We start from the raw sequence: 23,074 nt of genomic DNA, 5'->3' as shown, positions 1-23,074 counted from the left end.
TTAACTGTCTCCATTTACTCGGCTTTAGATGTTAATGAAAAACTTTGTTTACTCACTGAGTTTATGAAAACTCACCCTTTCTTTTTTTTAACCATTTCATGTTCAGAATAATCTGTAGGCAGTCGATTCATCAAGGATCTCTTTTGAACTTACTTCTTAGGAAATCGTAGGTCTACATTCTAGCAAACTTTTGGTTATCTCGGGGTCCATATGCCACTATAGGATAATTTTGAATACCTGGTTTACTGTATCACTATGTGTATGAATTTATTTTGTTCTCACACTACAAAAATTATTTATGCATAGTTCTATAAAAATTGTTTTATAAGAAAATAGAATATATTATCGAATATTTTTATTTAGTCTAATTAGCCTACTTTTCATTCCAAATGGATGATTTAGATTACAAAAATTTATTTTTTATCGGAAATGGATATCTTTCTACCATACGTTATATTTTTATCATATTTCGAAATTTTCAGGTAAAAATGACCAAAATACCCCTGTGTAGTCAAAATTTTATTTTGATTGTTTTCGATCTAAAATAGTTTATATTATCTTAAAACTCGATATTTAGAAACTATTGCTCACAGGAGAAGTGGAAAATTGATGCAAGAGCCTTGCGAGGTTTCGGTTGACATACTAGGTAATGAATATTTATCGAGACTTCGCAGCGGTTGTCACGGGCTCGAAGGGAGTGTCGGGTCGTGACACGATGGGAGTTTCGGGCATGACAGAGCCAATATTTTGCAATAACTTGTAGAACCGAAAAGGACTACAATGTGTATCCCAGCAATCCTATTGTACATTAAAAATTATAATATAATAGTATCAATGTCATGAATAAACAAAATGTATTGTAGCATTCACCATTTACCTTTCGACCAACATTATTAATTTTATATTATAAATCTTTAATAAAATGGATAAAAATTAAACAATCAAGTAAAAATGAATTCATTCAAAAAATTGAGAAGAAAACAATAGCTTTGTTTAGACATACCTATAAATTAAATAAATTATTAAAAATATATATCACTTCAAATGTATATTATTCAAATATTTAAATTATAATAAAATAATCAACATGACACTTACCTTATTAACCTTTGCATTCAATTTTTTTTTCCTCCAGATATCGCAAACGGTCTGTTGTTGCTGAATTTTTAAAAACTAATTTCCTATTATCAAGAAGAGATGCAAAAGTAGTAGCAATATCTCCCCTAACCTATTAAAAGATAATTAAGATAAAAGAATTATTCACAATCATTCATTTAAATTTGAAACTATATTAAACTTATACATTTCAAACGGGCAGATTTATACACCTTATTTGTCAATTTCATCTTTTTATCTTTTTTGTTTTCACCACAAATGGATTCACTGTCAAGAAAAAAAAATAATTACTATAAACTAAATTTAATCGTCAACATAAACATCAACATAATAAATTTCACAATGTAATGAACAATATTACTTACAATTATGTCAAATAAAAAAAAAACAACATATGTACACACTTACTAGTAAAAAACAAAGGCATTCTTAGGTCGCTTTGGACGACAAGATTTGTCAAACCCTACTTTGTAAAATAATTATAATGTCATTCACATGCTCGATAGAATGTTTGTATATTTAGGAAGTTCGAAAAATCGTTAAAAGACGATATTGCCCTTAATGGTATCATTAAGTCGATTAAGCCTCGAACTAGTTCAAATAGGAATTTTAAGGTGAAATTAAGAGTTTCACAGTTCAGGGATGACTCAAAATGGTAATTAGGAGTTCGAGGATCAATTCGGAGTCAAACCGGAATTTTCACTATCTAAGGGCAAAATTATAATTTTTCCATCCGCAGACAAAATTTGAGATTTTGAGAGAATTTAGATCACATTTGGCAAATTGGAGAATGGTATGAGTATAAGGGATGAAAAATATGTCTATGGGCAATTTTTCAGTTTTAGGGTAAAAATGTAATTTTTCACTTTACAGGGGCAAAAGTGTAATTTTTAAAAATTTACTCCACCAAAACTTTGGAAAAGTCTAGAAATTTCATGGAAGACATGGATAAGTGAAGAGGATTGAGTGGTCGAAAAAGAAAGTCAAAAAGATGGCTAGAAAAAAATAAAATAATAAAATATTCAAAAGGTAAATAAAATAATAATATTTTATTAAGCCTATTAAAAGGCTTGAAAATTCCAAAATTCTTCATTGGGATGGTCAGCCAAAACCAGCAGGAGAGAGAGAGAAATAAGAACAAACCCTAGAGTGAGAAAGTTCAAAGAAAAAGTATGATTTTTCAAGGAATCAAGTATTTAAAGGTATGATTTTTCAAGCTTAGCTTAAGATTTATCATTTCCATGCATTTTTCATCATTTTTCATGGTTGAATCATGTGATTTGAGGATGAATTCAATTTTGAAAAAATGGGTTAGGAGAGAGAAACTTATTAGATTAATTTGATTCTAAGTTATGTTAGTGTTTTAAGTTAGTTTAGCATATTTAGGAACAAAACAACAAGAAACGAATTTATTTTCCTTCATTACCATTATTGGCTGAATTTTCTAGGAGAATATTGGCTGCTGATCTTGATGCTTATTTGAGGAATTATGATGAATAATGATAAATTATGAGCCTCGAAAAATAATGAGAATTTTCAGAGCAAAAATATGAATTTTTACCCACTAGGGGTATTTTCGTAATTTGCTACAGAGACTGATAATTTGCACCACACTGAGGAACATTAAGTCAATTTGGGTGCAATTGAGGTATAGAAACTGAAAAAAATTAATTTGAGATTAAATTGGACGCGTTAGTAATTTAATTGGGTAATAGGCCGAATTAGGTCAGCACCGCATTTAAGCGGTAGTCGGATAAGTTGCATGTCACATCATGCATATATACCGAGCCTGAATTGATTTTATAATGGTCAAGCATTGATGTGGTGAATTATGTATTGTACATTGTGGATAGATGGTGAGCAAATTACACTGGTAAAAGTACAGAGATTGTGCTTGAAGACTGGGATTAGGAGTACATTGACTCCTAGAACTGTGAGTGGACAACTTATCGTTTTAAATATCTAGAGTAATTATACTTGTTTGATGCTTTTATTGAATGGTGAGCTTAAATTATAAAATATTATGTTTTTCAATTAAAATATTTTTTTAATAAAAATGAGATTTATATTGGTTTTGAAATTAAATATTGTTTTGGAAAAATTGAGTATATGGAGACTGTGTTGAAATTTATGATTTTATATGTTATTGAAATTGGGGCTTATGACACTATGGTAGCATGATGGCTAAATTTTTGGGGTTGGCATGAAATATATGAATAGTTTTGGATTGCTCTCGGTAGACTGGATTACATTTTATTCGCCATATTATGCTATTAGAATTTTTATGGGTTTGGTGGTATATTAAACGGTCACTGCAGTGGTGGGGGTTTCCGTGGACTGCCTATGAGAGGGGCACGATAATTCAATTATATACTTACCTCTGGGGGGAGATGTTGGGTGAAGTATCTCCTGAGGTATGATTTGAGTGCATTTCACGTTCGGCCCACCACGTGAGAGTGAGACTCAGCCAACGCCAAGGAACGACTGTGTGTCAGATGTGAAAACATGTTTATGGGTATGGGTCATTGAACAACCTTGGCGGTCTCAGTGGGATACCTTGATGAAGGTACCTACAAGAATGATTCTTGCAGGGGTCAAGTTTAAGAAATTCATAAGCCGGGAAATTTTGATGAAAAGAAATTATTTGGTATAGATTGAAACGAATTTTGTGTTATGAATATTATTGAGATATAATGTTTTTATATTGTCTCCATCTACTCGGCTTTAGATGCTTTTGATGGTAATTGTTTACTCACTGGGATTATTTAATCTCACCCCTATTCCTATCCATTTTTCAGGCTCAGGACAGTTTGTTGATAGTTGATTAAGACGAGAATTAATCTCGGAGTTGCATCATAGGAAGTAAGGGTTCGTAGCTCTACACCTTCTTGGTGAGTTGGGAGCCCACGTGTCACTGTAAACGAAATTTCATACTTTAATTATCTTTATTACTATATGAATAAATTTATTTTACTCTTACGCTACAAAAGTTATTTTAGGAAGACTTTGAAAATATTGTGTTTTAAGAAAATAGAATATTTTATTTAATATTTTTATTATATTCGAATAGCTATAATTTTACTTTAAACGAATGTTTTAGACTTCAAAATTTAATTTAAATCATGAAATATGTGTTTCCACTTACATATTACATTTTTTCGGATTTCGAAATTTCAAAAAAAAAAATGACGAAAATGCCCCAGTGAGCTAGAAAATAATATTTTTATTGTTTTGAGTTGGAAACAACTTATGATTTCTTGAAATGCGAGATTTAATAACTATCGCTCACCGGGGAGATGCGGAAGTTGATGCTAAGCCTTGCGGGGTTTCGATCGGCATTCGGGGTAATGAGTGCTTATCGGGACGTCGCGGCGGTTGTCACGGGCCCGATGGGAGTTCCGGGTCGTGACAGATGGCAACAAAGGTCAAGTCATTGACAAATCTTGTCACGACTCGGAACTCCCATAGAGCCCGTGATAACCGTTGCGACGTCCCGATAAGCACTCATTACCCCGAATACCGATCGAAACCCCGCAAGGCTTAGCATCAACTTTCGCATCTCCCCGGTGAGCGACAGTTATTAAATCTCACATTTCAAGAAAACATAAGTTGTTTCCAACTCGAAACAATAAAATATTATTTTCTAGCTCACAAGGGTATTTTCGTCATTTTTTTTAAATTACGAAATTCGAAAAAAAATGTAATATGTAAGTGGAAACACATATTTCATGACTTAAATTAAATTTTGAAGTCTAAAACATTCGTTTAAAGTAAAATTATAGCTATTCGAATATAATAAAAATATTAAATAAAATATTCTATTTTCTTAAAACACAATATTTTCAAAGTCTTCCTAAAATAACTTTTGTAGCGTAAGAGTAAAATAAATTTATTCATATAGTAATAAAGATAATTAAAGTATGAAATTTCGTTTACAGTGACACGTGGGCTCCCAACTCACCAAGAAGGTGTAGAGCTACGAACCCTTACTTCCTATGATGCAACTCCGAGATTAATTCTCGTCTTAATCAACTATCAACAAACTGTCCTGAGCCTGAAAAATGGATAGGAATAGGGGTGAGATTAAATAATCCCAGTGAGTAAACAATTACCATCAAAAGCATCTAAAGCCGAGTAGATGGAGACAATATAAAAACATTATATCTCAATAATATTCATAACACAAAATTCGTTTCAATCTATACCAAATAATTTCTTTTCATCAAAATTTCCCGGCTTATGAATTTCTTAAACTTGACCCCTGCCAGAATCATTCTTGTAGGTACCTTCATCAAGGTATCCCACTGAGACCGCCAAGGTTGTTCAATGACCCATACCCATAAACATGTTTTCACATCTGACACACAGTCGTTCTTTGGCGTTGGCTGAGTCTCACTCTCACGTGGTGGGCCGAACGTGAAATGCACTCAAATCATACCTCAGGAGATACTTCACCCAACATCTCCCCCTAGAGGTAAGTATATAATTGAATTATCGTGCCCCTCTCATAGGCAGTCCACGGAAACCCCCACCACTGCAGTGACCGTTTAATATACCACCAAACCCATAAAAATTCTAATAGCATAATATGGCGAATAAAATGTAATCCAGTCTACCGAGAGCAATCCAAAACTATTCATATATTTCATGCCAACCCCAAAAATTTAGCCATCATGCTACCATAGTGTCATAAGCCCCAATTTCAATAACATATAAAATCATAAATTTCAACACAGTCTCCATATACTCAATTTTTCCAAAACAATATTTAATTTCAAAACCAATATAAATCTCATTTTTATTAAAAAAATATTTTAATTGAAAAACATAATATTTTATAATTTAAGCTCACCATTCAATAAAAGCATCAAACAAGTATAATTACTCTAGATATTTAAAACGATAAGTTGTCCACTCACAGTTCTAGGAGTCAATGTACTCCTAATCCCAGTCTTCAAGCACAATCTCTGTACTTTTACCAGTGTAATTTGCTCACCATCTATCCACAATGTACAATACATAATTCACCACATCAATGCTTGACCATTATAAAATCAATTCAGGCTCGGTATATATGCATGATGTGACATGCAACTTATCCGACTACCGCTTAAATGCGGTGCTGACCTAATTCGGCCTATTACCCAATTAAATTACTAACGCGTCCAATTTAATCTCAAATTAATTTTTTTCAGTTTCTATACCTCAATTGCACCCAAATTGACTTAATGTTCCTCAGTGTGGTGCAAATTATCAGTCTCTGTAGCAAATTACGAAAATACCCCTAGTGGGTAAAAATTCATATTTTTGCTCTGAAAATTCTCATTATTTTTCGAGGCTCATAATTTATCATTATTCATCATAATTCCTCAAATAAGCATCAAGATCAGCAGCCAATATTCTCCTAGAAAATTCAGCCAATAATGGTAATGAAGGAAAATAAATTCGTTTCTTGTTGTTTTGTTCCTAAATATGCTAAACTAACTTAAAACACTAACATAACTTAGAATCAAATTAATCTAATAAGTTTCTCTCTCCTAACCCATTTTTTCAAAATTGAATTCATCCTCAAATCACATGATTCAACCATGAAAAATGATGAAAAATGCATGGAAATGATAAATCTTAAGCTAAGCTTGAAAAATCATACCTTTAAATACTTGATTCCTTGAAAAATCATACTTTTTCTTTGAACTTTCTCACTCTAGGGTTTGTTCTTATTTCTCTCTCTCTCCTGCTGGTTTTGGCTGACCATCCCAATGAAGAATTTTGGAATTTTCAAGCCTTTTAATAGGCTTAATAAAATATTATTATTTTATTTACCTTTTGAATATTTTATTATTTTATTTTTTTCTAGCCATCTTTTTGACTTTCTTTTTCGACCACTCAATCCTCTTCACTTATCCATGTCTTCCATGAAATTTCTAGACTTTTCCAAAGTTTTGGTGGAGTAAATTTTTAAAAATTACACTTTTGCCCCTGTAAAGTGAAAAATTACATTTTTACCCTAAAACTGAAAAATTGCCCATAGACATATTTTTCATCCCTTATACTCATACCATTCTCCAATTTGCCAAATGTGATCTAAATTCTCTCAAAATCTCAAATTTTGTCTGCGGATGGAAAAATTATAATTTTGCCCTTAGATAGTGAAAATTCCGGTTTGACTCCGAATTGATCCTCGAACTCCTAATTACCATTTTGAGTCATCCCTGAACTGTGAAACTCTTAATTTCACCTTAAAATTCCTATTTGAACTAGTTCGAGGCTTAATCGACTTAATGATACCATTAAGGGCAATATCGTCTTTTAACGATTTTTCGAACTTCCTAAATATACAAACATTCTATCGAGCATGTGAATGACATTATAATTATTTTACAAAGTAGGGTTTGACAAATCTTGTCGTCCAAAGCGACCTAAGAATGCCTTTGTTTTTTACTAGTAAGTGTGTACATATGTTGTTTTTTTTTTATTTGACATAATTGTAAGTAATATTGTTCATTACATTGTGAAATTTATTATGTTGATGTTTATGTTGACGATTAAATTTAGTTTATAGTAATTATTTTTTTTTCTTGACAGTGAATCCATTTGTGGTGAAAACAAAAAAGATAAAAAGATGAAATTGACAAATAAGGTGTATAAATCTGCCCGTTTGAAATGTATAAGTTTAATATAGTTTCAAATTTAAATGAATGATTGTGAATAATTCTTTTATCTTAATTATCTTTTAATAGGTTAGGGGAGATATTGCTACTACTTTTGCATCTCTTCTTGATAATAGGAAATTAGTTTTTAAAAATTCAGCAACAACAGACCGTTTGCGATATCTGGAGGAAAAAAAAATTGAATGCAAAGGTTAATAAGGTAAGTGTCATGTTGATTATTTTATTATAATTTAAATATTTGAATAATATACATTTGAAGTGATATATATTTTTAATAATTTATTTAATTTATAGGTATGTCTAAACAAAGCTATTGTTTTCTTCTCAATTTTTTGAATGAATTCATTTTTACTTGATTGTTTAATTTTTATCCATTTTATTAAAGATTTATAATATAAAATTAATAATGTTGGTCGAAAGGTAAATGGTGAATGCTACAATACATTTTGTTTATTCATGACATTGATACTATTATATTATAATTTTTAATGTACAATAGGATTGCTGGGATACACATTGTAGTCCTTTTCGGTTCTACAAGTTATTGCAAAATATTGGCTCTGTCATGCCCGAAACTCCCATCGTGTCACGACCCGACACTCCCTTCGAGCCCGTGACAACCGCTGCGAAGTCTCGATAAATATTCATTACCTAGTATGTCAACCGAAACCTCGCAAGGCTCTTGCATCAATTTTCCACTTCTCCTGTGAGCAATAGTTTCTAAATATCGAGTTTTAAGATAATATAAACTATTTTAGATCGAAAACAATCAAAATAAAATTTTGACTACACATGGGTATTTTGGTCATTTTTACCTGAAAATTTCGAAATATGATAAAAATATAACGTATGGTAGAAAGATATCCATTTCCGATAAAAAATAAATTTTTGTAATCTAAATCATCCATTTGGAATGAAAAGTAGGCTAATTAGACTAAATAAAAATATTCGATAATATATTCTATTTTCTTATAAAACAATTTTTATAGAACTATGCATAAATAATTTTTGTAGTGTGAGAACAAAATAAATTCATACACATAGTGATACAGTAAACCAGGTATTCAAAATTATCCTATAGTGGCATATGGACCCCGAGATAACCAAAAGTTTGCTAGAATGTAGACCTACGATTTCCTAAGAAGTAAGTTCAAAAGAGATCCTTGATGAATCGACTGCCTACAGATTATTCTGAACATGAAATGGTTAAAAAAAAGAAAGGGTGAGTTTTCATAAACTCAGTGAGTAAACAAAGTTTTTCATTAACATCTAAAGCCGAGTAAATGGAGACAGTTAACTTTTCATCATACCATAATTCGCAACATTTTGTACTTGTTTCAAATCATATATATAAAACAACACATTTCATTATAATACACATCTCGACTTATAATTTTCTCAAAAACTTGGCTCGTGCCAAAAATCATACTCGATGATACCTTGGCCGAGGCATTCAACCGGGTCCACCAAGGTTATTAAGTTAACAACTACTCATAAAAACATAATTTAGCCATCTCTTGGTGTTAGCAGAGTTCATCCTCAAGTGGTGGTTCAACGTGAAGTGAACTTTATCGTACCTTAGGAGATATCCTTCGTGCCTCTCATACTAAGGTAAATATAACGGGGTTTACCATGCCCCTCTAATAGGCTGGTCCACGAAAACTCGCCTATTGCAGTGGCTAATTAAATAACCCACCAATCAATAAAATTTTGACAGCATAACGTGGCTAACATAATACTACCCAGCTTGTCAAAGGAAAACAACAGTTTATATATTTCACAACTCAAAAACCTAGCCACATATGTCATCACGTATCAGTTCATAAATCATCAATTCCAAACATTGGTACGTAAACTTAAATATATAGGCAACATCAAATATTGGTCTCCATATACTCTCATTTTCAAAAACATTATTGAATTGTAAAATAATTCATAAACCTTATTCCTTAAATCGATTACTAGTCATAAAACATAAAATTCATTTAGGTTCAATATTCTTAAAATTATAAAAACGATTGTAAAAATACTTTAGATGGATAAGATGAACAGTGGTTACTCACTTTGACGGGAATTTACAACACTCTTATTCTTGATCCTCGGGTGCAATACCTTTGCCCTTATCCAAGGGCTCACCACCTATACATAATGTGTAACAGGAAATTAAATATACTTATGCTAAATTGTTACAAAACTATTCTATGTTCTATATGAATGCATGCAATGAAATGGGAGGTGTTCGGCCTATCGCGCACTATACACTATTTAATCGGTCTAAACATCCAATTCGATTCTAATTAATTTATTGAACTTCCAGTACTCCCCAAAATTCCACACACTTCAATAAAAATCTATTCTAAGTGCAATTACCAAAATATCCTTCATTATGGTGCAAATTGCTAACTAACGCGAGTAAAATTTTTTGGTAACTAACCCGTTTTCGATTTTCAGTATTCCTAAGCACCAAATACATCTATATGCAATGAAAAACAATCAAATTCATCATCAATCCTCACCCATAAAATTCAGCCAAGGTAGGTTTTATAATGGGCATGTGGATTTCTTGCTTAATTTTCATCCTAAATGTAACTAAACACCTAAAAACACTAAATTACTTTGAAATTCAACTAAATTCATCACCAACTTTCTCTCTCTAAATTTGGCCAGCATATTGCCCTTCATGAAAACTTGAATTTAATTCATGGAAAATGGAAAAGAATGCATGGGCAAGATGAATTTCAAGCTTAATATTAAAAATCTTACCTTTAGTCACCAATTTCTTGAAAATTCAACAATTTTTTCTTAGTTTTTCCTCCATAGGGTTTTTCTTTTTTTTTCTTCTCTTTTCTGCAGGTGCTGGTCAGCCTTGAAATGCTGAGTGGAAGAGTGCGGGCTGGTTTTTAAATGGCAATATAAAAATATTAAATTTTTGACACATGTCACCTTTTAATTGGTCCACTTGTTTTAACTTAATTTTTAAGCCTTTTCTCACCACCACAAATGCTCTAATATTTATCCATAGCATAAAATAATGATAGGTAGAATTCTGGAGCTTGACAAATGTCATGGTGGTGTAAAATTACAATTTTGCCACTGGAGTGGTAAATTACCATTTTACCCTTATGCTCTAAAAAATATCAAAATTATAATTTTTTTTCACTTCTTAATCTCAAATCATACTCCAATACTCAAATCATACTCTAATAAGTCAAATGGGGTCAAAAAATCTTTTCTAAAAATTCTCATTTTGTCCACATGTGACAAATGACCATTTTACCCCTAGATAGTAAAAATTTCTATTTGACTCCAAATTGATCCTCGAACTCCAAATCACCATATCAAACTATTCTGGTATTTTAATATCCTTAATTTCATCTCAAATTCTCTATTTGATCTAGTTCGAGGCTTAAATCAATTTTGTTGTACCTCTAAGTACAATACTTACTTTTGTAAATTTTTCGGGACTCTCTTAGCATGCAATCATGCTATCATCACATGTATGTCATGACAAGTATTTTATAAGGTCGGGCTTTACACATCGGGCCAGTGAAAACTCCCGCGACGTCCTGATAGGCACCCATTACCCCGAATGCCAATCGAAACCCCGCAAGGCTTAGCATCAGCTTTCGCATCTCCCCGGTGAGCGACAGTTATTGTAAAACCCGACCCTATAAATACATGTCATGACATACATGCACTGAGTAACATGTTATTATGCTAGGAAAGCACATAAGAAAAGACGAAACTCGATATCGTACCTAACGGTACACTTAAATTGATTTAACCTCGAACTAGTTCAAATAGAAATTGTAGGATGAAATTTAATATTTTATAGACCAGGAATGATTAAAAATGATTGTTCAGAGTTCGAGGGTTCATTTGGGGTAAAATTAAAATTTTGATATTCAAGAGTAAAATCGTCATTTTGCCACCTAAGATAATAATTTGATCATGGCGTGAAATTTTTGACCAAGATTAACTATTTGGAGTATAATTTAATGATAAGAAGTGAAAAAGTTTAATTCTGGTGATTTTTGGAGTGTAGGGGCAAAATCGTAATTTTACCACCCACGGACAAAATTTGAGATTTTGAGAGAATTTAGATCAAATTTGACAAATTGGAGAATGTTATGAGTATAAGGGATGAAAAATATGTCTATGGGCAATTTTTCAATTTTTGGGGCAAAAATGTAATTTTTGACTTTTACGGGGGCAAAAGTGTAAATTTCAAAAATTACTCCACCGAGACTTTGGATGAGTCTGAGACTTTTATCTAAGCTATGAATATATGAGACAAGTGTATGGTGAAAATTTGGAAACAAATGGATGAAATTTTAAAAATGGGCCAATGGGAAAGTGACATGTGGCATTTTTAAAATGATATAATATTATTTTAATGAAAAATCAGCCCATTTAAACCCAAATTTTAAGTGCTGGCCGGCCATAAGGAAGAACAAGAGAGGAAATAGAGAGGAAAGGAAGAAAAAAAGAAAAACCAAAGAGAAACAAGAAAATTCAAAGGGAAATTCACGGTTTTCGATCGTTTACGTTTCTCACGGTAAGATTTTTCGATTTTAGCTTGATTTCTACCTTTCCTATGCCTTTATTTCCATTTAGCATGCTTGAGGAGAGAGATCAAAAAGTGATATCAAGGTCTGGACGAAATTCTAGGGGAGAGAAATTGAAATTTTTAGGTTTTGATTTTTAGTTAAATTGATAGTTTTAGTTAGTTAAATGTGTTTAGAAATTAAATTGGGCAAGAAATCATTAAATTTTCACAATACCCACTCTTGGCTGGATGCTCAATGCTGTACAATGATGATGAATTGATTTTATTCTAAGGGAAATGAAGAGAAAATGATGAAAAACGATTAAACGTGATAGAAAAACAAAGTAGAAAATTAACCGAATTAATGTCCCATTTTTTGCCGTATTTTTCAAGGAATGGAGTGAGCTGATTTTGTTGTTTTTAGAAGGTTATTGGCTGATATTTAATGGTTAGAAATGTTGGAGAGAGAATGGGATGATTTAGAGCTAAAATGGAGCGCGTTAGCAATTTATCGGGCAAAGTGCCAAAAATAGGTTAATATCTCGTTTAAGCCGTTTTAGGCTATTGCATTTCATACCATGCATTAGTATAGGATTTAAGTTAATTATATAGTGATTTAGCATCAATGTGATGAATTGTGTAAATTTTTGTAATGTGTCTAGGAGGAGAGCCTTCCGAAAAAGGCAAAGAAGTCGTACCCGACGAGTAGTGATCGGGGCGCTTAGAAAGCTTTTAGTTTGTACAAACGGTGAGTAAACTTATTATTATTGTAAATTATCTAGAGTTTATTTTTAAATGCCCTTTATGTATTTTATAAAATGAGAACGAGATTAAAACGGGATTTTTGATGTTTTAGGAATAAATGTGACAAATAAAAATATATTGTATTGATTATGAAATTGAGTAATTGGAGGCTGCAAATTGACTTGAAAAATATATATTTTCCTAGGAATGGCTTATGAGAAATGAGTATATGTGGCTATATTTTGTGAGTGCATTTGGGAAATTTATGTAAGTTGATTTTACTATGCAGGCTGGATAAATAAATAAAAGCCACGTTATACTGTCGAAATTTTATTAAAATTGGTGGGTTAGTCACTGCAGTGACGGGTTTCCGTGGACTACCTATTAGAGGGGCACGGTAAACCCAGTTATATAGTTACTCCAGTTGTAGAGGCGAGGAGGGTAACTCCCGGGGTAGTATTAGAGCTCACTTCACGTCGAACCCCCACGTAAATGTGTAACTCGGCCAACGCCAAGGAACGGCTAGTTTTAAAAATAAAAATGTGTTTCACGTGTGAATATTTTAACACCCTTGGCGGACTCGGTTAGATGCCTCGGTCAAGGTATCCCCGAGGATTAGTTTTGGCTTGAGCCTTGTTTTAATAAAAGACATAAGGCTTAACAACTGTTTTGGTAAATTACAAATATTTTATGGTTTAAGAAATAAATTGGAAACATTATGAAATGGGTTGAAATTTGTTGTTTAAACTTGCCTCCATTTTACTCGCCTTTAGATATTTATCATAATGTCTGTTTACTCATTGGGATTTTATTGTCACGACCCGGAACTGCCCTCGGGCCCGTGACAACCGTCGCGACGTCCCAATAGGCACTCATTACCCCGAATGCCGATCGAAACCCCGCAAGGCTTAGCATCAGCTTCTGCATCTCCCCAGTGAGTGACAGTTATTAAATTTCATATTTCAAAAAAAAATCATAAGTCATTTCCAAATCAAAATAATAAAATATTACTTTCTGGCTCACAGGGGCATTTTCGTCATTTTTCTTCGAAAATACCAAAACTCGTCAAAAACATGGTGTAAAAGCTAAATATATTCATACATACTTTAAATCAAATAACTGAAGAATAAAATTACTTTTTCAGTGACACGTGGGCCCCCAACTGACTAAGAAGATGTAGGGCTATGAACCCTTACTTCCTATGATGCAACTCCGAGATTAATTCTCGTCTTAATCAACTATCAACAAACTGTCCTGAGCCTGAAAAATGGATAGGAAGAGGGGTGAGATTAAATAATCCCAGTGAGTAAACAATTACCATCAAAAGCATCTAAAGCCGAGTAGATAGAGACAATATAAAAACGTTATATCTCAATAATGTTCATAACACAAAATTCGTTTCAATCTATACCAAATAATTTCTTTTCATCAAAATTTCCCCGACTTATAAATTTTTTTAAACTTGGCCCCTGCCAATATTATTCTCGCAGGTACCTTCGTCAAGGTATCCCACTGAGACCGCCAAGGTTGTTCAATGACCCATACCCATAAACATGTTTTCACATCTGACACACAGCCGTTCCTTGGCGTTGGCTGAGTCTCACTCTCACGTGGTGGCCCGAACGTGAGGTGCACTCAAATCATATCTCAGGAGATACTTCACCCAACATCTCCCCCCGGAGGTAAGTATATAATTGAGTTACCGTGCCCCTCTCATAGGCAGTCCACAGAAACCCCCACCACTGCAGTGACCGTTTAATATACCACCAGACCCATAAAAATTTCAGTAGCATAATATGACGAATAAAATGTAATCCAATCTACCGAGACCAATCCAAAATTGTTCATATATTTCATGCCAACCCCAAAAATTTAGCCATCATGCTACCATAGTGTCATAAGCCCCAATTTCAATAACATATAAAATCATAAATTTCAACACAGTCTCCATATACTCAATTTTCCCAAAATAATATTTGATTTCAAAACCAGTATAAATCTCATTTTTATTAAAAAACATTTTAATTGGAAAACATAATATTTTATAATTTAAATTCACCATTCAATAAAAGCATCAAACAAGTATAATTACTCTAGATATTTAAGACGATAAATTGTCCACTCACAGTTCTAGGAGTCGACGTACTCCTAATCCCAGTCTTCAAGCACAATTTCTGTACTTTTACCAATGTAATTTGCTCACCACCTATCCACAATGTACAATACATAATTCACCACATCAATGCTTGACCATTATAAAATCAATTCAGGCTCAGTATATATGCATGATATGACATGCAACTTATCCGACCACCGCTTAAATGCGGTGCTAACCTAATTCGGCCTATTACCCGATTAAATTTCTAACGCGTCCAATTTAATCTCAAATTAATTTTTTTCAGTTTCTATACCTCAATTGCACCCAAATTGACTTAATGTCCCTCAGTGTGGTGCAAATTATCAGTCCCGATAGCAAATTACAAAAATACCCCTAATGGGTAAAAATTCGTATTTTTACTCCGAAAATTCCCATTATTTTTCTAAACTCATAATTCATCATTATTCATCATAATTCCTCAAATAAACATCAAGATCATCAGCCAATATTCCCCTAGAAAATTCGGCCAATAATGGTAATGGAGGAAAATAAATTCTTTTCTTGTTGTTTTGTTCCTAAATATGCTAAACTAACTTAAAACACTAACATAACTTAAAATCAAATTAATCTAACAAGTTTCTCTCTCCTAACCCATTTTTCCAGAATTGAATTCATCCTCAAATCACATGATTCAACCATGGAAAATGATGGGAAATGCATGGGAAAGGTAAAGCACAAGTCAAAATCAAGAAATTTTACCTTTGGTCACTTGTTTCCTTGAATTTTCACCAATTTTTCCTTGAATTTCTCCCCCTAGGTTTTTGTTTTTCTTTTCCCCTTTGTTTTCTTGCTATGGCCGGCCATAATGAAGAGAAAATGGTGGTGTGGGCTGATTTTTATACTTAAATAATATAATAATCTAAACTTGCCACATGTCACTACATTATTGGTCCATTTTTTAAATTCTTATCTTTCAAGCTTTAAATCTCCACCACACATTATTCCTTAAAACATCCATAACTTAGATAAAATTCTCAAACTTATCCAAAGTCTTGGTGAAGTAATTTTTGATATTTACACTTTTGCCCCCGTAAAAATCAAAAATTACATTTTTGCACCAAAAACTGAAAAATTGCCCATAGACATATTTTTTATCCCTTATACTCATATCATTCCCCAATTTGTCAAATGTGATCTAAATTCTCTCAAAATCTCAAATTTTGTCCGCAGATGGAAAAATTACAATTTTACCCCTATATAGTGAAAATTTCAATTTGACTCCGAATTGATCCTCGAACTCCTAATTACCATTTTGAGTCATCCCTGAACTGTGAAACTCTTAATTTCACCTTAAAATTCCTATTTGAACTAGTTCGAGGCTTAATCGACTTAATGATACCATTAGGGGCAATATCGTCTTTTAACGATTACTCGAACTTCCTAAATATATAAACATTCTATCGAGCATGTTAATGATATTATAATTATTTTACAAAGCAGGGTTTGACATTTATAATCTCATCACCCTCCTTTCCACCCATTTCAGGTTCAGTATAGACTGTAGATAGCTGATCTCATCGAGGACTACCATTGGATCTGCATTTTCCAAACTGTAGGTTCACAGTCCTCTTTATTTTTGTTTATTCGGGGGCCCTCTTGTTATTGTAAATTAAATTAAATATTTTGGCTTACTGTATTTCAGTATGTATAAATTTATTTAGCTTTTACGCTATAAAAATTATTCACGTATAACTCTATAAATATTGTTTTATAAGAAAATATAATATTTCCCTTAATATTTCTTTTATTTTTTTATTATATTCAAATAACCGTAATTTCGTTTTAAATGAAGATTTTAGACTTGTCAACTCATTTTGAATATGAATTATGTATTTTGTACTTATATATTACGTTTTAGCCAGTTTTGAAATTTTTGAGAAAAAAATGATCAAAATACCCCTGTGTGGCGAAAATTTTATTTTGATTATTTTTTATCTAAAATAGTATATATTCTCTAAAAACTCGATATTTAACAATGATTGCTCACAGGAAAGGAAAGAAACTGATATGTAAGCCTTGCGGGGTTCCGGTTGGCATTCCGGATAATGAGTGCCAATCGGGACGTCGCGGCGATTGTCATGGGCCTGAGGGAGGTTCCGGGTCGTGACAGTTATTAAATCTCGCATTTCAAGAAATCATAAGTCGTTTCCAAATCAAAATAATAAAATATTATTTTCTGACTCACAAGGGCATTTTCATCATTTTTTTTAAATATCGAAATCGTCAAAAATATGGTGTAAAAGCTAAATATGTTCATACATACTTTAAATCAGATAACTAAAGTATAAAATTACTTTTACAGTGACATGTGGACCCCCAACTAACTAAGAAGGTGTAGGGCTACGAACCTTTACTTTCTAAGATGCAGCTCTGAGATTAATTCTCGTCTTAATCAACTATCAACAAACTGTCCTGAGCCTGAAAAATGGATAGGAAGAGGGGTGAGATTACATAATCCCAGTGAGTAAACAATTACCATCTAAAGCATCTAAAGCCGAGTAGATGGAGACAATATAAAAACGTTATATTTCAATAATGTTCATACCGCAAAATTTGTTTCAATCTATACCAAATAATTTCTTTTCATCAAAATTTCTTGGCTTATGAATTTCTTAAACTTGGCCCATGCCAGAATCATTCTCGCGAGTACCTTCGTCAAGATATCCCAATGAGACCGTCAAGGCTATTAAATGTCCTATACCCATACACATGTTTTCACATCTGACACACAACTGTTCCTTGACGTTGGCTGAGTCTCACTCTCACCTGGTGGCCCGAACGTGAGGGGCACTCAAATCTTACCTCAGGAGATACTCCATCCAACATATCCCCCCGGAGGTAAATATATAATTGGGTTACTGTGCCCCTCTCATAGGCAGTCCACGGAAACCCTCACCACTGCAGTGACCGTGTAATATACCACCAGACCCATAAAATTTTCAGTAGCATAATATGGTCGAATAAAATATAATCCAGTCTACCGAGATCAATCCAAAACTGTTCATATATTTCATGCCAACCCCAAAAATTTAGCCATCATGCTACCATAGTGTCATAAGCAACAATTTCAATAACATATAAAATCATAAATTTCAACACAGTCTCCATATACTCAATTTTTCCAAAACAATATTTGATTTCAAAACCAGTATAAATCTCATTTTTATTAAAAAACATTTTAATTGGAAAACATAATATTTTATAATTTAAACTCACCGTTTAATAAAAGCATCAAACAAGTATAATTACTCTAGATATTTAAGATGATAAATTGTCCACTCACAGTTCTAGGAGTCGATGTACTCCTAATCCCAATCTTCAAGCACAATCTTTGTACTTTTACCAATGTAATTTGCTCACCACATATCTACAATGTACAATACATAATTCACCACATTAATGCTTGACCATTATAAAATCAATTCAGGCTCGGTGTATATGCATGATATGATATGCAACTTATCCGACTACCGCTTAAATGCGGTGCCGACTTAATTCAGCCTATTACTCGATTAAATGACAATTATGTCCGATTTGTCTCCAAAGTGCTCCATTTCATTTCTAATATTTCAATTTTCTAAATATAATTCCAATAACACCAATTTCAGCATCAAAACCCTCCCATTTCTTCATGAAAAAATTCGGCCATTACAGTGCACTAACACCGTGATTTTTTCTACTTAATTTTCTCACCATTATTCATCATTTTCTAAGCCATTTCTCTTGAAATAATAACAATCCATCACCCACACACATCAAGGAAGATTCGGCCAATGATGATTCATGGGGAAAATGAAATCTTTTCTTATTGTTTTCTTTCTAAATATGCTAAACTAACTAAAAACATTAACATATCTTAAAATCAAATCAATCCAACATCTTTCTCTCTCCTTACCCATTTTGACCAACCATGAATTCAACATGGAACACATGTAATTCAAGCATGGAAAATAAGGAGAAATGCTTAAGGAAAATAGATTTCAAGTTTAAATTGAAAAATCCTACCTTTTTCACTTGTTTTCCTTGATTTTTCACACTTTTTCTCTTGAAATCCTCCACTTAGGTTTTGTTCTTGTTTTTCCTTTCTTTCCTTTTGTCTTGGCCGAATATGGAGAAGAAGAATGGGATGATATATGCTGATTTTTAAGTTAAATAATAAAATATCCTAAGCTTGACACATGGCATGTTTCCATTGGTCCATTTTTAAAACTTTTATAAATTTTAAACCTTTTATCTCCACCACATGATTAGTCAAAGGTCAAAATGAGGATAAGGGAAGACCATGTGCTGGACAAATGTCCTAGTGGTGGAAAATTACAAATTTACCCCTGAAGTGGTAAAATTACCATTTTACCCCTATACTCCAAATTATACCGAAATTAAAATTTTTCACTTCTAAATCTCAAATCATACTCCAATACTCAAATCATTCCCCAATAAGTCAAATGGGGTCAAAAAAAATCTTTTCTAAAATTCTCATTTTATCCTCAAGTGGCAAATGATCATTTTGCCCCTAAATAGTAAAAATTTCGATTTGACTTCAAATTGATCCTCGAACTCCGAATTACCATTTTGAGTCATCCTTGAACTGTGAAACTCTTAATTTTCACCTTAAAATTCCTATTTGAACTAGTTCGAGACTTAATTGACTTAATGGTACCATTAGGGGCAATATCGTCTTTTAACGATTTCTTGAACTTCCTAAATATGCAAACATTCTATTAAGCATGTAAATGACGTCGTAATTATTTTATAGAACAGGGTTTGATAAGCTCTGAATATAATGATTCAATTCGTGGTATTGGACTTGGAGGCTTGATTCATCTACAAGAGTATAAACTAAACAGGGATCTTTGTTTGTTGTTGATGGAAATGGTTGACTTAAACAAGCGGTGTTTGAAATTATGATTATGAGATTCCATTGACATTTGAGACAGTGTCAATTATTATTGGTTTATCAACTGAGGGGACCCCTATTACTTTTGTGGAAGATGATCGTACAATTACAGTTTATGCAATCAATTTAAAATTATTAATAATGGAATCATAAAAATTAGTGATTTAGAAAAGGAATTGCCAATGTTGCATAAAGATTCGGATGAGTTCAAAGGTAAATTTTTTTTGTATGTAATAGGTTGTTTGCTTTGCCCATCAACATCTACCTATACAGAAAAAAAATACATATCTTGCTTACATAATATAGGTTGTAATACAACTATGAACTTATAGAAGCATGTGTGTGAAATGCTGTTATCGAGAATATCAAATTTTATTTGCTTTACTTGTATTCAATGGTTGAAATTTCACATTTATAGGATTGACACTATAACAAATTAGAAAATCAAAATTAAAAATGCATAATAACAAAAATAAAAACACATGTAATTTAAAGTTGTTATTAAACAGCCTAAACGGTACGATTAAAAATCATTAACATAAAGTAATAAGAATTGACGTAAAAACTCATAAAGGAGAAATAATTAAATTTTAAATCTTAACGTAAATGTGTGAGAATTAATGTAACAATTCAATTAAGAAAAAATAATCTCAATTTGATGAAAAATAAATATTTAAATTTATATTCTCAAATTAAAAATGTTTAACGATGTACAAATGTCACGACCCGGAACTCCCATCGGGCCCGTGACAACTGCCGCGACGTCCCGATAAGCACTCATTACCCCGAATGCCGATCGAAACCCCGCAAGGCTTAGCATCAACTTCCGCATCTCCCCGGTGAGCGACAGTTATTAAATCTCGCATTTCAAGAAATCATAAGTTGTTTCCAACTCAAAACAATAAAATATTATTTTCTAGCTTACTGGGGCATTTTCGTCATTTTTTTTTTGAAATTTCGAAATCCGAAAAAATGTAATATATAAGTGGAAACACATATTTCATAATTTAAATTAAATTTTGAAGTCTAAAACATTCGTTTAAAGTAAAATTATAGCTATTTGAATATAATAAAAACATTAAATAAAATATTCTATTTTCTTAGAACACAATATTTTCAAAGTTTTCCTAAAATAACTTTTGTAGCGTAAGAGTAAAATAAATTTATTCATATAGTAATAAAGATAATTAAAGTATGAAATTTCGTTTACAGTGACACGTGGGCTCCCAACTAACCAAGAAGGTGTAGAGCTACGAACCCTTACTTCCTATGATGCAACTCCGAGATTAATTCTCGTCTTAATCAACTATCAACAAACTGTCCTGAGCCTGAAAAATGGATAGGAAGAGGGGTGAGATTAAATAATCCTAGTGAGTAAACAATTACCATCAAAAGCATCTAAAGCCGAGTAGATGGAGATAATATAAAAACGTTATATCTCAATAATGTTCATAACACAAAATTCGTTTCAATCTATACCAAATAATTTCTTTTCATCAAAATTTCCCCGACTTATGAATTTCTTAAACTTGGCCCCTGCCAGAATCATTCTCACGGGTACCTTCGTCAAGGTATCCCACTGAGACCGCCAAGGCTGTTCAATGACCCATACCCATAAACATGTTTTCACATCTAACACACAGCCGTTCCTTAGCGTTGGCTGAGTCTCACTCTCACGTGGTGGCTCGAACGTGAGGTGCACTCAAATCATACCTCAGGAGATACTTCACCCAACATCTCCCCCCGGAGGTAAGTATATAATTGAGTTACCGTGCCCCTCTCATAGGTAGTCCACGGAAACCCCCACCACTGTAGTGACCGTTTAATATACCACCAGACCCATAAAAATTCCAGTAGCACAATATGGCGAATAAAATGTAATCCAGTCTATCGAGACCAATCCAAAACTATTTATATATTTCATGCCAACCCCAAAAATTTAGCCATCATGCTACCATAGTGTCATAAGCCCCAATTTCAATAACATATAAAATCAAAAATTTCAACACAGTCTCCATATACTCAATTTTCCCAAAACAATATTAGTTTTCAAAACCAGTATAAATCTCATTTTTTATTAAAAAACATTTTAATTGGAAAACATAATATTTTATAATTTAAACTCACCATTCAATAAAAGCACCAAACAAGTATAATTACTCTAGATATTTAAGATGATAAATTGTCCACTCACAGTTCTAGGAGTCGATGTACTCCTAATCCCAATCTTCAAGCACAATTTTAGTACTTTTATCAGTGTAATTTGCTCACCACCTATCCACAATGTACAATACATAATTCACCACATCAATGCTTGACCATTATAAAATCAATTCAAGCTCGGTATATATGCATGATATGACATGCAACTTATCCGACTACCGCTTAAATGCGGTGCTGACTTAATTCGGCCTATTACCCGATTAAATTACTAACGCGTCCAATTTAATCTCAAATTAATTTTTTTCAGTTTCTATACCTCAATTGCACCCAAATTGACTTAATGTCCCTCGGTGTGGTGCAAATTATCAGTCCTAATAGCAAATTACGAAAATACCCCTAATGGGTAAAAATTCATATTTTTGCTCCAAAAATTTCCATTATTTTTCTAGACTCATAATTCATCATTATTCATCATAATTCCTCAAATAAACATCAAGATCATCAGCCAATATTCCCCTAGAAAATTCAGCCAATAATGGTAATGGAGGAAAATAAATTCTTTTCTTGTTGTTTTGTTCCTAAATATGCTAAACTAACTTAAAACACTAACATAACTTAAAATCAAATTAATCTAACAAGTTTCTCTCTCCTAACCCATTTTTCCAGAATTGAATTCATCCTCAAATCACATGATTCAATCATGAAAAATGATGGGAAATGCATGGGAAAGGTAAAGCACAAGTCAAAATCAAGAAATTTTACCTTTGGTCACTTGT

General features: G+C 32.5%; 1 long non-coding RNA gene across 1 annotated transcript; it reads right to left on the bottom strand.

The window, feature by feature from the left end:
• Positions 1–14,100: 14,100 nt before the first annotated feature.
• Positions 14,101–16,035, bottom strand: LOC148760932 (uncharacterized). Its single transcript, XR_016028563.1, has 3 exons — positions 15,938–16,035; positions 15,207–15,286; positions 14,101–14,340 (listed from the first exon to the last, which is right to left on the bottom strand). It is a non-coding gene; the product is annotated as an uncharacterized LOC148760932 (long non-coding RNA).
• Positions 16,036–23,074: the final 7,039 nt, after the last annotated feature.

This window comes from Theobroma cacao, chromosome 9 (genome assembly GCF_053813885.1).
Source record: "Theobroma cacao isolate CCN51 chromosome 9, ASM5381388v1, whole genome shotgun sequence".
Classification (NCBI taxonomy): Eukaryota; Viridiplantae; Streptophyta; class Magnoliopsida; order Malvales; family Malvaceae; genus Theobroma; species Theobroma cacao.
The sequence above is the reverse complement of the archived record's forward strand: the minus strand, read 5'-3'. Positions and strand labels throughout refer to the sequence as shown.